The sequence below is a fragment of the Pelophylax lessonae genome (genome assembly GCF_965119305.1).
Source record: "Pelophylax lessonae genome assembly, chromosome: 2".
In the NCBI taxonomy this organism is placed as follows: domain Eukaryota; kingdom Metazoa; phylum Chordata; class Amphibia; order Anura; family Ranidae; genus Pelophylax; species Pelophylax lessonae.
In genome coordinates, this window is record NC_138769.1 from 83,182,835 (window position 1) to 83,197,420 (window position 14,586).

Here is a 14,586-nt window from a genome sequence, read left to right on the forward strand (position 1 = left end):
GACTCAACAGACACCCTGGAAACACATGACAGCCTAACTGAACAATCAGGCCCCACTGATAAGCAGACAGGGCCCCCATATGGTTTTCCTAGCACCTACCTAGGAGGGTGCTACACGTATAAATATAAAATGCTGATGGGTACTTGAATGATTTCTGTCCTGATAATAAAATTACCTAAATATCAATAATATTTTCTGTTGAACCTTAACGCTATTTTGGGCCTGTGGTGCCCATTTTATGTTTAACACAAATACATTTTAAATCTTTTTTCTCATATTCATTTTTCTAATGTATGGTCCTTCTATACCTTTTTACTTACGCTGTTTTACAATAACTCACAAGATAAAATGGTTAATTTCTACTGTTATTCAAAATGTATATCTCCTACATTTATCTGATGCAAGACTTTGTTACCAATATGTTTTTTATGGACATGTACTACTCTAACTCACAACTCTATCACATTCTTGATATACAGAATTTTTCTTCTATGTTTTGTTATAACCCTTCTGGGTTTCTTCTTTTGTTTCTTATTTCTTTGTTTTTTTTTTTTTGTATACTAGTAAAATCAATAAAAATTACTAATTGAAAAAAAAATGTATTCCACAACCAAATATTTATTGTCAGCGCACACTGCAGCTGAGACTGTCTATGAAAATGTTATGTTATGCATTGCTATGTTAATGCCCACACTACCATGCTTTTTTGAAGTAGTATACCCCATAGACTTCAAATTATTCAACTCTAAGCTCAGGAAAAAGTTTGGCTGGACCCTTGACAAATCAAACTCAGACAGATTTGCCAATGACTAAAGAATAACATACACTAGTTGTATGCCTCTTATAATTCTGTGTATATAAAAAATGGAAAGGTGGGATCACTTCTACCGCCGAGGCAGAGTTTCCATTTTTATGACCACTATGTATTTACATAAGCGAGTTTCCAGATCTACATTGGATTTGTTTTTGATTGGATAGCAGTGACCACCTGTAGCTGATTTATATCTCACTTGCCCTTTAGAGTCATTTTCCTGTATCACAGAAATCATGTCAGCAAATCTAATCCATTAGGCTTGTTAGGAAAACAAGGGTTTAGGAAAAACATTTCCTGGAATATACGTAAGTAAATAACACTTCTTAGTGTGATAGCAAGGGCAGCAGGAACCTGAATCAATCAATAAATAGACACAACAGAAAAACAGAGGTTTGTTGATGATTTCTGACAGTTTTGGAAATAGCATACTTTAGTTAAAAGAAATAAGATTAAGTGTATGGCAGAATATGTATGTTTCTGTTACCATGTAACACTAAGCACCTGTTAAATTATTGTAATTATATATTTTGAATAATTAGCATCCATTCGCAATGGCAAAGTGTCATGAATAACGTGTGTCATAACCTTGTCATGCTATGAATGTCAGAAATAAGTGGGTTCAGTGCAACCTTGCTCATTAACTAGCTTTAACTCTTAATAATTGTAATTGCCGACATCCCTGTCTTGAAGGTAAATGAGATGCTATTCTAGCAATGCATTTGTTTCTATCTATCTATCTATCTATCTATCTATCTATCTATCTATCTATCTATCTATCTATCTATCTATCTATCTATCTATCTATCTATCTATCTATCTATCTATCTATCTATCTATCTATCTATCTATCTATCTATCTATCTATCTATCTATCTATCTATCTATCTATCTATCTATCTATCTATCTATCTATCTATCTATCTATCTATCTATCTATCTATCTATCTATCTATCTATCTATCTATCTATCTATCTATCTATCTAATCTGCCGTGGCTATTAAACACATTAACTCATGTTTTTTTTTTTTTTCCCTCAAAAAAAGGTCTCCAAGGCAGTCACTACATAGGTCCCACTCAGGGGTCAGAATATACTGAAAACACAAGAAAAGATGGAACCCGTTAAAAATATAATTAAAACATGCTTAGACCAAATTTGATAGTACTCATGTTAATATGTGTCCAGGAAAATACAAAATGTATTCATGCTAAACAGCCTTATGAAATAAATTAGGGTATTAAAGGATTCACCTGTAATATTCTGTTATGCAAGAATCTTCTTTGGGTGATCTTGCTGTTGAGGATATGCAGCCTCTAAATGTAACTAACTGGGTAAAATATAACAAGCTCCCAAAAACAACAAATGATCATATACAGTAATCATCATGGCAGAAGCACACTGTGTAATATTACCTGCAGAGCTGGATGGGTGTAAATCGATTCAACAAAGATAACACAGATCAATTATTCTCATCTCAACAAATTTTAATACAAATAAAAACCATTTGTTTCAGAGTGATCCTTGCTCCCTTAAAATTTAGGTGGTCCTCAGGTAGCTTCTCCACCAAAAAGAATACATTCTGTACATAGTACCCCTTGCAACTCATTTACAAAATAAATGTAGATAGTAAATGCAACACACATAAATGAGAGTCCCTCCATCAGCTGCTGCATATCACACAAATCAGCTGAGCAAGTTGGCTAACACCATTGATGCTATATGGCAAGGGCCATCTTTAAGGCAGGGCAAAAGGGGCACCTACCCAGGGCCCTGTCAATGTAGAGGGGCCCATCATCCTAATAATCCATCCCTGTCACATAGTGCAGATGACATAGGGGAGTCTAATGGCCATGACTATTGGTGGTCAATAATGTTGTCCAGGATGCAACGTCAACACTGTCATGATGGTAGGAAGCTGTGATATTTTAGTAGTGATACCACCTCTTAATTCAAGATTTCTAGCTGTAGTAACAGGTAAACTCATTAAATTTGGCCATTTAGAGCACCAGTTCAAGCAACATTTGGTCCACCTAAACCACAAGATTACCCCTACCCACAACTACAGAGGTCTTTGAGAGCTTGCTAGAAAACACTTTAACAGCTCACTAAGGAAATGTAAATAATTGGATATCCATTATATCCATATACTGCTGCAAAATCTCAGTCAGGTTTGTATTTTTGTGTAGACACTAATGGAAAGGATTTCTTTCTCTTCTTCTCCCAGTGACATCCATACAAAAAGTGCAGTTTGGTTGCCACCAGGATAGTACAACGCATGATGCAAAAAAAAAAAATGACAAAAGTCCTAATTCTTCTTTACTCTCATACAAAGATGTTTTATTTAATCTTATACCTGGGTCAGTTTTGAAAAGATTTCATATCTCTTCTTTTCCTGATAGATTCTGAGCAGGAAGCCCCCCCATAGAGATGTAAATGGCAAATAAATCTAACTGACTGTGACCCTTCTTTTTCCTATATAAAACAAAGCATTGACTGGAGTGACTTTAGCTTAAACAATTTGGCTGAACTCGAAAGTATATACACAGTATAAACAATAGTGGACTGGAGGTAAATGGGGGTCAGCCTGAAGCAACATTTCCTCTGAACATATTAAGTATTGCGTCCTTTTATTGCTGTTCACGTATCCATCCCTGTAAGACTGTTAAAATATTTAGCTTTTTAGCTTTGGATAGGGTAATAAAGTTGTCATGTTTTTATTGCTATATTTGTCCCTGTTATGGAGAACAGTTTTCCTGGGGGAAACTAGTTCCTGTAACCCTGGTCACAACCAGGAATTTTCCTAACTTTGGAGGGATTTCCTCTTACTTCTTGCTATCACTATGTGATAGGATATGATTGGAAATCTCCTCAAAAGGATACAGATGCCAAAATAAATAAATAAAAATATAAAAACAGACAGACAGAAAGAAAGAAATGTGGATAAGAATGACTTAACCAGAGATTTAGCTCCAAAGCCAAACTTGAGGAGTCAATATATCTGACCACTACCACTACTGTACATCCACTCCAAGTAGATGAAATTATATACAATATTGTTTCCATAAAGATCATGTATGTTTAAAGAAATCCAGGGAATCATTGGATACGGTTCTAACTCCTCCATCTGAACTACGTTGTCTAACCTGATCCTCAACTCCTGGTATTGAAGGTGGAGTTTTGGACCTTCAATGCAAGAGGTTTGAAGGCTTAGCTGCATTGAGTAGGTATGGCATGAGGGAGTTTTTATAGTTATAAATTGATTATGAGGTCCTGTTTAAAAAGTAATTTCCAGGTTCCAAAGGGATAAGAGTCTCCTGTCAACTTGGTTATACACCTGTGCGTTTATTGCCAGAAAGGTTGAGTGCTTTTACGTCTACCAAATGTGGCATAGGATTTTTCTTCCTCACTCCTCCAACACCTGGCAGAAATCACAGCAAAGAATCTTTGAAGGTTATCTAGGGCCCTTTCATGTACCTGCATGAAGGGATAACTATTGAATCCTTCAGCTGTTGAAACATTTACCCCCTTCATGACAAGGGCATGTTTTGCTTTTCAACAATGTGCTACTTTAACTGGTAATTGCTCGGTCATGCATCACTGTACACAAATTAAATTTATTTCTTTTGGTGCTACAGTATTTATTCACAACAAAAAACTACTGTAAGTTTTTTTTTTTTAATTGTATTTCTTCATAAATGTAGGTGAAAATGTAGTCTGCTACATTTCTTTCACAAAATAATTTATTAATATGTAATCCAACATATCAGGTCAGCAATTAGATGGTTAAATTGTGTAAAGGGCAAACATAAAGCAAAAAAAATAAAAACAAATAGTAGTAAAAAGCAAACACAAGCAAGAAGATTATGCAAGTTCCATGCGTGACATCCAAGGTAACAAAGAACAAAAAAAAATAAGTCCAAAGGTAGCTTTCCGAGGTATCCTAGGGGGTCATGTGATACCTGCAAACAAGAATGTCCATGCATACAATCTAACATGTCTAAACAAAAACTTTTGTAGAGTCTCCTTATTGGGGAGAATGAAGTGTAAGGAAATAAAAATAATAAAGAGAAACAAAATGCTATCAATATAACCATCCCAACCAGGACAATACCTGGCGGCCTGATAGACACATGAATTTAATGCATGCGGCATAAAGGACAGGACAAAAGAAAGGGAAATAAGGAAAAGGGAGGTAAACCTAATAGGAGAAAATAGAACAAAGAGAAAAGAAAAAGAGGGTAAGAGTCCACGGGGTGTGCGTCGAAGGAGCTTTAAATCAAGAGAAGTGTACTGTCAAACCGAGATGGCTGAGTATATATAATCCACAAGATCATGTATGTTTAAAGAAATCAAGGGATTCATTGGATATGGTTCTACCTCCTCAGTCTGAACTACGTTGTCTAACCTGATCTTCAACTCTGGTATTGAAGGTGGAGTTTTGGACCTCTAATGCAAGAGCACTAAAGGCTTAGCTGTATTGAGTAGGTATGGCATGAGGGACTTTTTATGGTTATGAACTGATTATGAGGTTGTGTTTAAAAAGTAATTTTCAGGTTCCAAAGGGATAAGAGTCTCCTGTCATCTTGGTTATACACTTGTGTGTTTTTATTGCCAGAAAGGCTGAATGCTTTTACATGTCTACCAAATGTGGCATAGGCTTTCTCTTCCTCACACCTCCAACACCTGTCAGAAAGCCCAACAAAGAACCTTTAAAGGCTATCTAGGGTTCTTTCTTTTATTTTCCAAAATGTTTATCCTAGGGTTCTTTCATGTACCTGCATGAAAGTAACTTAAGGGGAGTGCGCATGCGCGCGGGCACGAGCACGGACATGTTCTAGTTGTGCTCCGCACATCTCCGAGGAAATCCAGCTAACTTCAGCGGCGGGAGTCCAGGTGGCGGCTCGGTTCTCTCCCCGGAGGATCGTGGGGTGGTCATGCGGCGGGGATCGGCTGGTTTGCCCAGAAAAAGGCCATACAAGCGCGGCAATCAGCGGGAAGGTCTGCGGCCTATCTCATCTGGGAAGACGCCCTCCCCCAAAATGGCGCCGGGCAAGCAGAAAGCTCAGAGCGGTCGGGACGCGGCCCCGGAGCAACCTCGGCCTCCTACTCCGGCTTCTCCGCATCTGCCTGCAGATTCCCCTTCCAGGGATGATATGAGGGATCCCTTCTCTTCCCAGACTTCGGGAGCGTCCGGGGGGTCTCCGAGTGCCGGGGTGAGTTATCAGCAGCCCTCCCCCACCCCTTCATACTGTAGGCCTGATATGTCCGGCTCCCCGGCCTCCTCGATGGACCGGAATATGGCTGAAATGGCGGACTCTCTATTTAGCCAGCCTAGCCCCACGGGTGATGCTCAGGCGCCCCCCCCCAGCCCCCTATTTGGGTGATGCGGTGCTGTTAGCAAGATTTTCCACAATGCTCCAGCAGGAACTGTCTAAGGCATGCTCCATTATTACAACTGACATTAAGAAGGATCTCCAGGGATTTGGGATGAGACTGTACACTGTTGAGAAAAAGGTGGATGGCTCACTGCTCAAAGTTAATCAGAATACTAAATTAGTGTCAGAGCTTCATGACCGGTTGGAGGAAGCTTACTCCAAGATAGAGGACTTGGAAAACCGGTCGCGTCGTTACAATGTGCGCATACGGGGCCTTCCTGAATCACACCAAGACCTGGAAGCGGCAGTTCGGGACCTCATGAAAGATCTGATTCCAGACATTTCTCCACATCAAATGGAAGTGGACAGGGTACATAGGGCTCTAACTGCGCCACGGCAAGATGGTCTCCCCCGGGACATCATTTTGAAACCGCACTATTATAACATCAAAGAGAGAATGATGTCAGCGGCCAGGAACCGCCGAGACCTCACACTGCTTGGGTCCCCTATACAATTGTATACGGATTTGGCCCCATCGACGGTGCAGAAGCGCCGCACGCTCAAGCCCCTGCTCCAATGTTTACTGGACAATAACATCAAATATCGGTGGTCCTTCCCCTTTCGGCTGTCTTTTACCTATAATGGCAAGAATCACTTCTTCACCAACTTCCATGCAGGAGAAGATCTATTGCTAAAGCTGGGCATCTTGACCAGGGAGCCGCGCTCTCCACGTTCATCAACAGCGGCCGGACCGGATCGTCCGTTGTCCCCGGTGTGGTCACATCGGGGCCCTCCTCCTGCTGGACAGCGAGGGGGCAAGAGGGGACGCAAGACCTGAACTGTCGATAAACCTATTTTTGCTCGCTCAGGCTCTCCATTTTTTCCAGCCAAGTACTTGTTTACCTGTTGTTCCCTCCCTGTCAATCCTGGCCGGCGCAGCTGTTGCTGTGTCGGTTGGGTGAGGTTGGGAACGGTTCATTTAATGCGGATAGTTCTTTTATTGCAAGTTTAACTAGTTTTCCCCCATCCTCCTCCAAATTTCTTTTGTTACGTTTGTTTTTATTTTTTATTTTTTCTATTGCTTTTTAAAGCATGGTGGCTGGTCGCGGATCCGAGGTTCCAGGATCCTGTAGGCGGAGGCGACCGGTTCACCTACCCTAGTTCTCAGGATGGGGGCCTGGGGTGGCCGGGAGGAAGTACACCTCGGGTCTTCCCCGCCCTCATTGGCGTCTCGGATTGTTACCCGGGATGTTACCGTGTGCCACTCCTGTGAACTTGCCCCCCTCTCCCGATGGGGGCAATCTCACGACACGTACCCCAGGTTTGGGAACTGGGGGAAAGTAATTCCCAAAGGTTTTTGTATATGTATTACATTAGTGCCTTTACGGCATGGGGGATGATTCCTCCTGTCCTCTTTTGCTTTCTCTCTAACTTTTCTTTTTCCTTTCTCTCCTCTTGGACCCAGGCTCTGCGAGCTTACCCCGTACTGCTGCCCCCGGGCTCCCCGGGCGGAGGGATTTATAGCCTAGCTGAGTCGGGCCGTTGTCCACAGCGATCAGGTAAGAGTGCACTGCCAAACCACCATGTCACCCTCAGGTTCCTCTAGATTTACACTGATAACACATAATGTGCAGGGCTTTAACTCTCCACTGAAGCGCACCAAGGCTTTCCTCCAATATAAGCGCCAGAAGGCGGATATCTTACTATTGCAGGAAACGCACTTTTCCAAAACGTCAGCACCCAGATATCTTTCGACACATTATCCTCAATTTTATCTATCCTCGGGCCAGGAAAAGAAGCGGGGTGTGGCTATATGTTTTTCGAGAAGGGTCCACTTTACTCCGGTTACAGTGGTCCGAGACAAGGAGGGCAGGTACCTCATGGTTGTGGGCCTTGTTCAGGATCAGTTGGTCTCCTTGGTCTCATATTATACCCCTAACACGGGTCAGGTAGGGTTTTTTCAGGATATGCTGAGGACATTGCTTCCCAAAGCGCAGGGCAGGGTGATCCTGGGGGGAGATAGTAACCTCCCGCTCGAGAACACGCTGGACAAATCCGTCCAAGGCGTGCCCAGATATAAGCATGTACCGAAGAACGGCTCAAGGTTGGCCCGACTTCTTCATGATTGGGATCTCCTAGACTTGTGGAGGGAACATAATCCGACTCAGAGAGACTACACGCATTTTTCCCATGTCCACGGCACCTATTCTCGCATAGACCACGTGTTCGCCAGCTCCGCTCTGGCCTCATGTGTATGCTCAGCGCAGATTTTGGCATCCTCCTGGTCCGATCATTCCCCGGTTTTAGTACAGTTTTCAGCCCTGTGGTCTTCCCCAGGCCCCTCTCCTTGGCGACTCAATGCAGCTTTACTAAACGATCCTGGGGTCCTGGGGGTGATCGAAGGGGATATTAAACAATTTTTCCTAGAAAATAGACCGGGTGATACTTCCTCTACCGTCGTGTGGGCGGCCCATAAAGCTACCATACGCGGTAAACTGATTCAATTGGCAGCCAAACTACGACGTAATAGGGAGAGTACAATAAGGGAACAGGAGCAGGCTCTACGCGCACTACTCCTTGAACAACGGACGCGCCCCCTCGTTGATATCCGTCATAAAATTGATGCGGCTAGATTGGGGCTTAATTTGACACTCACGACCCAGGCGGAAAAATACATTAGATGGTCCCGACATAGATACTACACTATGGGTGACAAACCTACCACTCTGTTGGCTAGGAGGCTGGCCCCTCGCCCCTTCTCAGCGGCCCTGCCTAGATTGCGGCTGCGGACGGGGGCGCTCTCTCGCAATCCAACCCTGATCGCGTCCGAATTTACTAGGTTTTACACTAAACTCTACAGGGCACCACCATCGTATAACCGGGGTTTGGCCGATTCTTTTTTTGCCGACCTGCGACTGCCCATGCTGACGCAGTCTCATGTCGACCTTATGAACGGTCGGATTACAGAGGCGGAGGTCCTCCAGGCGATCAAGGGATTACATCCCTCCAAGGCCCCCGGGCCGGACGGATATTCCGGGGTGTATTATCGCAAATTTCAGGAAGTTCTGACGCCGCATCTTTGCGCCTTTTTTAATGCTCTACGCAATGGGGAATCCCTCCCGCCCCATGAGAACACGGCTTATATTCATGTCTTGCCCAAACCGGACAAGGATCATAGCATATGCGACAATTATCGTCCGATTTCATTGATTAACTCTGATTTAAAAATTTTGGCGAAAATTATGGCCACTAGGCTTGGCTCCTTTTTGGCTCAATATATACATCCCGATCAAGCTGGGTTTGTCCCTGGTCGACAGACTTCGGATCAGACTAGACGGGTTGTAGACATCATCACGGCTATTCAATCAGATTGGGACGGAGGGGGTGATCGTAGAGGCATGCTCCTCTCCCTAGATATTCATAAAGCTTTTGACTCCCTGTCGTGGGAATACCTTTTCGACGTGTTGACCAGATTTGGATTTGGCGCTCCCTTTCTCACGTTGCTGCAGACCCTATATAGTACACCCAGGGCGGTTCTTAGGCTGAAGGGCTTCTCCTCGGACTCTATTCCTATCTGTAGAGGTACCCGACAGGGCTGCCCCTTGTCCCCTCTCCTTTTTGTCCTAGCACTGGAACCTTTAGCCATTAAAATTCGTGCTTCACCGGACGTGCGGGGGGTGGTGTGCGGGGGCGTCGAACACAAGTGCGCCCTTTTTGCGGACGATATTTTAGCCATTGTCTCCTCGCCCGTCACGACTTTACCCAACTTATTTGCGCTATTGGATGCGTTTGCACTTGTATCAGGATTGCATGTAAGCCAAACGAAATCCCAGGCACTGAACATCTCCCTGGAGGGTCGCACTGTGGACACACTTAGGAAATCTTTCAAATTTGCATGGTGCACGGACTCTATGCCCTACTTAGGCATTAATTTAACCCCATCCTTGTCTACACTCTACACAAAGAATTATCCTCCTCTGTTTACACACCTGAAGGGTGACATGGATAAATGGTTGATTCAGCCCCCTTCGTGGTTTGGCAGACTATACTCCATCAAGATGAATGTCCTTCCGAGGGTGTTATATCTGTTCCGCACTCTGCCAGTCGCGCTAAGGCGGTCTGACCTGCTCAAATTTCAGGGTCACGTCCTTTACTTTATCTGGGGGAACAAGAGGCCTAGGGTGAACAAGAGGACGCTGTACACCCCTAAAGTCAGGGGTGGTCTGGGGGTACCGGATCTGCTGAACTATTATTATGCTGCACAGTTATCCCAGTTGGTGAGATTCCACTCTGAGGGGGCCCGGATGCCCTGGATGGAATTGGAGGCTAGCTCGGTTCCGGGCCTGGCAGTCTCCCATGCAATGTGGTTATCGCCTAGGGATCGTCCCCCCATCCTGTGCCCAGCCTTGTCTCATTCTATGGCCATTTGGGATCGTTTGACCAGAACGCATGGCTTTAGGTCCCCACATACCCCATTGGCCACTATTCTTAACAACAGCGGGTTCCCCCCGGGTCTCTCCCCCAGATCTTTTCAGTGGTGGACGAACAAGGGGCTGCTTCGCATAGCGGACTTTTGTGATCATAGGGGTATCCTCAAACGTCAGCAGCTGATAGAAAAACATGCCCTGCCTGACACTGAGTATTATAGGTACGCACAGATTGATCATTACCTGCGATCCCTGTCTCGCCTGTCCGATCTGACTACCATGACCTCCATGGAATTTTTGTGCCGCAAATACGATAAATTACGGGGGTATATTTCCATGATTTATAATATGCTTATGGACTCGCCCCTGAAGCTTCCATACATGGAACGATGGGAGGCGGATGTCGGGGAGGTTGTGGAGTTGGCGGACTGGCACGACATGGCTCGAGAGGCTTCCAGGTCTCTAGTTAACACTTCAATCATCGAGGCCAACTACAAGGTGCTCCTGCGCTGGTACATGGTACCAGTCAGGATAGCATCCTTTGTGCCAGGAGCATCCTCGCGGTGTTTCTGGGGGTGTGGCCAAGAGGGTACGATGTTTCATGTTTGGTGGCAATGCCCGAAGGCCCGACGCTTTTGGATTAGAGTGTACAATTTCATCTACACCCTCACGCAAATAAACCTACTCAAGTCCCCTCAGCAGGCACTATTGGGCAAAAAGGTGGATACAGCCAATAGAGCGCAGAGGCGGCTCATAACGTTCATATTTACTGCAGCAAAAATAACAATAGCGAGATCCTGGAAGTCTCCTACGATACCATTTGAGCTGCTTAGGCACAAACTGAATTGGATTATGGTTAATGAGCGCCTGACGGCTCAACTGGAGGACAAATTGCGTGTGTTTGACAAGGTTTGGGGATCGTGGATTAACTACCTCACTGGGGGTGCCTGATGGACTCGGGAAGGTCTGGGGGTGGGGTGCGGGGGCGGGGTCGGGTCCAATCTTACAAATCTTTCCTCTTCTCTCTTTTCCCTTTTCTCTTCTTTTCTTGTGGCTCTATTGTCCTTTCTCTTTCTCTCTCTCTACGATTTGTCTCAGTTTACGATATGAGGTTAACAGTGGTACTGTATTCTAAGGGCTTAGTACCCCATGTCCCCAGCCCAGGCTGGGGCAAGGTTCTGTGGGATCACGATCTAGCCACTTATCCTGTGTAGTACGCACAGTGTGATTAAATGCTCGGGGTGGTTGGCCCTGTTTACCCTCGGTGAAGGTCCCTCTAGATACCTTGAGGCTCCTGTTTATTATGTTTTGAGGTGCTAGCCCTTGCCACGTTATAGTTTCGACCTTTTATAGAAGTATTACCTAATGTTTGCTATGGTTATACCACTGTTTACGTTTATTATGCACTGATTTTTTATTATGTGTGTATATTTTGCACTATTTTTGTGAAAACTTTCAATAAAAATCATTGAAAACGAAAGTAACTTAAGGGATAACTGTTGAATCCCTTAACCACGGGGTGTGCGTCAAAGGAGCTTTAAATCGAGAGAAGTGCACTGTAAAACCGAGAGGGCTGGGTATATATAATATACAGTTGCCAAACTCGAAGAAATTTGTCGTGCATATCTCAGAGGATGGCCGTCAACTTCTCACTCACCATGACATTGTGACATTGTTCATATGGTTTTTGACCACCTCAAAGCTAAGCGCAGGGATTTTCCATGTCCTCACAATGATTAGTTTAGTTGCAGTAAAGATATGTAGAGCCAATTGCCATTCTGGACAAAGAAATCCAACAATTGATTTGCCAAGAAGGGCTTCATAGGGATCAGAGGGATAGCCAGTCTAGCCGACTTATAATACCACCTATACAACACTTTAAAGGTGCTCTCTAATATAAGAACATTTCTAAAATAAGAACACTTGGAAAGAGCTGTAGTCATAATCTGCCAGTCCTCCATCTAACTGCCTCCCCAGTTATTTTTCCCATTAAAGATAATAGGGTCTCAACTGAGGCTTTATTGCAGAAACTTCTAGATGAATATATCAACGATATTAGGCCCTGGGAGTGGGGTTTGGCTCTACAGAGGCTCTCAAAGGGGGGTCAGAGTAAACGGGGTAGGGCGGGATTTTTTTGAGTTGTAAGTAGCTATAATGTTCTCGTAGGGGAAAATTATGAAAAGAACGTAAGGCGCCAAATGTCAGTATCCTAGTAAGGGTAAACAGGGAGTGAATGTACATGAATCCATTCACAGTCCACCAGGAAAATTGAGCCAGATATTTACAGCCTGGAAGGAATAATGGGCAATGAAGAAGTCGGAGAAGGGGGACATAGGGAGAGATCAGACCCGTAAAATATTTAACGGAGTCCCACAATCGTACAGAGAGGGCAAGGCATGGCCCTATTGTGGCTGGGCGATGAATTGGAGGGAGCTAGGGCAGGGAAGAGACAGGTATAGAATCAGAGTCGACGAGATCAGTTGTGGCCCATAGTGGTAATTGGTATGTTTCGTGGAGATGGGATAATAGAGCTATGTTGGCTGCATTATAGTAGGCTTGTAAATAAGGGACCGAAAGGCCACCATTGAGCCTTCCGGCGTACAAAACCTGGTTACTGATTCGAGGACGGGTGGATCCCAAGATAGCTTTCAAAAGCTTGCTTTAATGTATGCGTAAATTATATGGAGGGACTAAGATAGCCAAGACTTAGTAAAGTAATTTCGAGTCTGCTACATTTTTTTTGTAAAAATAAACAAATCAATGTATACCTTTTAATCTGTGTGAAAGTTATAGGATCTACAAACTATAGTATATGTAGCAGGATTTCCAGGCATTGGGCCTGATATGGGTCTGCCATTGTTACCGTCATCTTTGGTTTGTTTATTTATTTATTTTTTTTAACAACAAGGAGTGCTTTATTGAGAGAAAATGTAAATACAGAAGCATGAAGTAAATAAACAACAGCCATCACATTACAGGTGTCAAGAGTAGTACAACATAATGAACAGTTTCACATATCAAACAACCAGTTAGAATCAGAGGGTTAGTATACAACTGAGATAGAGTACTCAGCAGCTAAACCATAGCAATTGCGTGCCAGGGGGAAGAGAAGGAGGGGGTTTGTTTATTTTGTAATGGGGATGGGAGAAGGGAATGAGTGGGATACTCCTCTGGCTCAACTAGGTTTATCTGGGACACTTTGCAGAAAAATGCCTGTTAGAGCTGTCCTAAAGCCAGCTAAATGCCGACCAGCGTTTCCTAGCACTTTAAAATACTGTTTTGCTGAACTGTTCTGAAACTTTGACTTTAACTCCTTGGTTAACTCAGAAGATCCAGGACTGTAGTAACACTTGACTACTGGCACTCTGTCTAGCTCAAAAGTCCTGCAAATAGCTCACTTCAGCCCTTCACTGACTGAGGTAGCTCCTTATAACTGCTTGTGCTGCTGCAACTCTTAACACTGTACACTGCAAGCTGTGCACTTTACTCTTCAGGGCCCAAATGCTGGTGCCCCCTTTACACTTCAGGGTCCTCTGACTAGGCACCCCCTCTAACACTTCAGGGTTCTCTGACTAGGCACCCCCTTTACACTAGCTTGCTCCTGGATCCCTGGGACCTTCACAGGAGTAGTCCCCTCTACACTAGGCAGACCCTCAGGGGCAATTCACAGTACTCACGAACTTGGAATGCTTTCCTGGAACTGAACCCCTCTATCTCCACTGGTCCTCGGCACACCGGATCCTCTCTGCAGCTCAGCTCTCTCTGTACTCTCAGGCAGCCACCCGAGACAAACGATCCTTCTGACAGGTGGAGAGACAGCCATATTCTCCCTCCTGGGACTCTGCTTCCCACCAAAGATGCTGCATAATGTGTTCCCCTTAAACTTATACCCACTCCCAGAATCCTCTGTGGCAAAATTTGCCTTCTGGGGTAGATACAGGCCTGAATTAGCCACTGATTGGGTTTCCTCC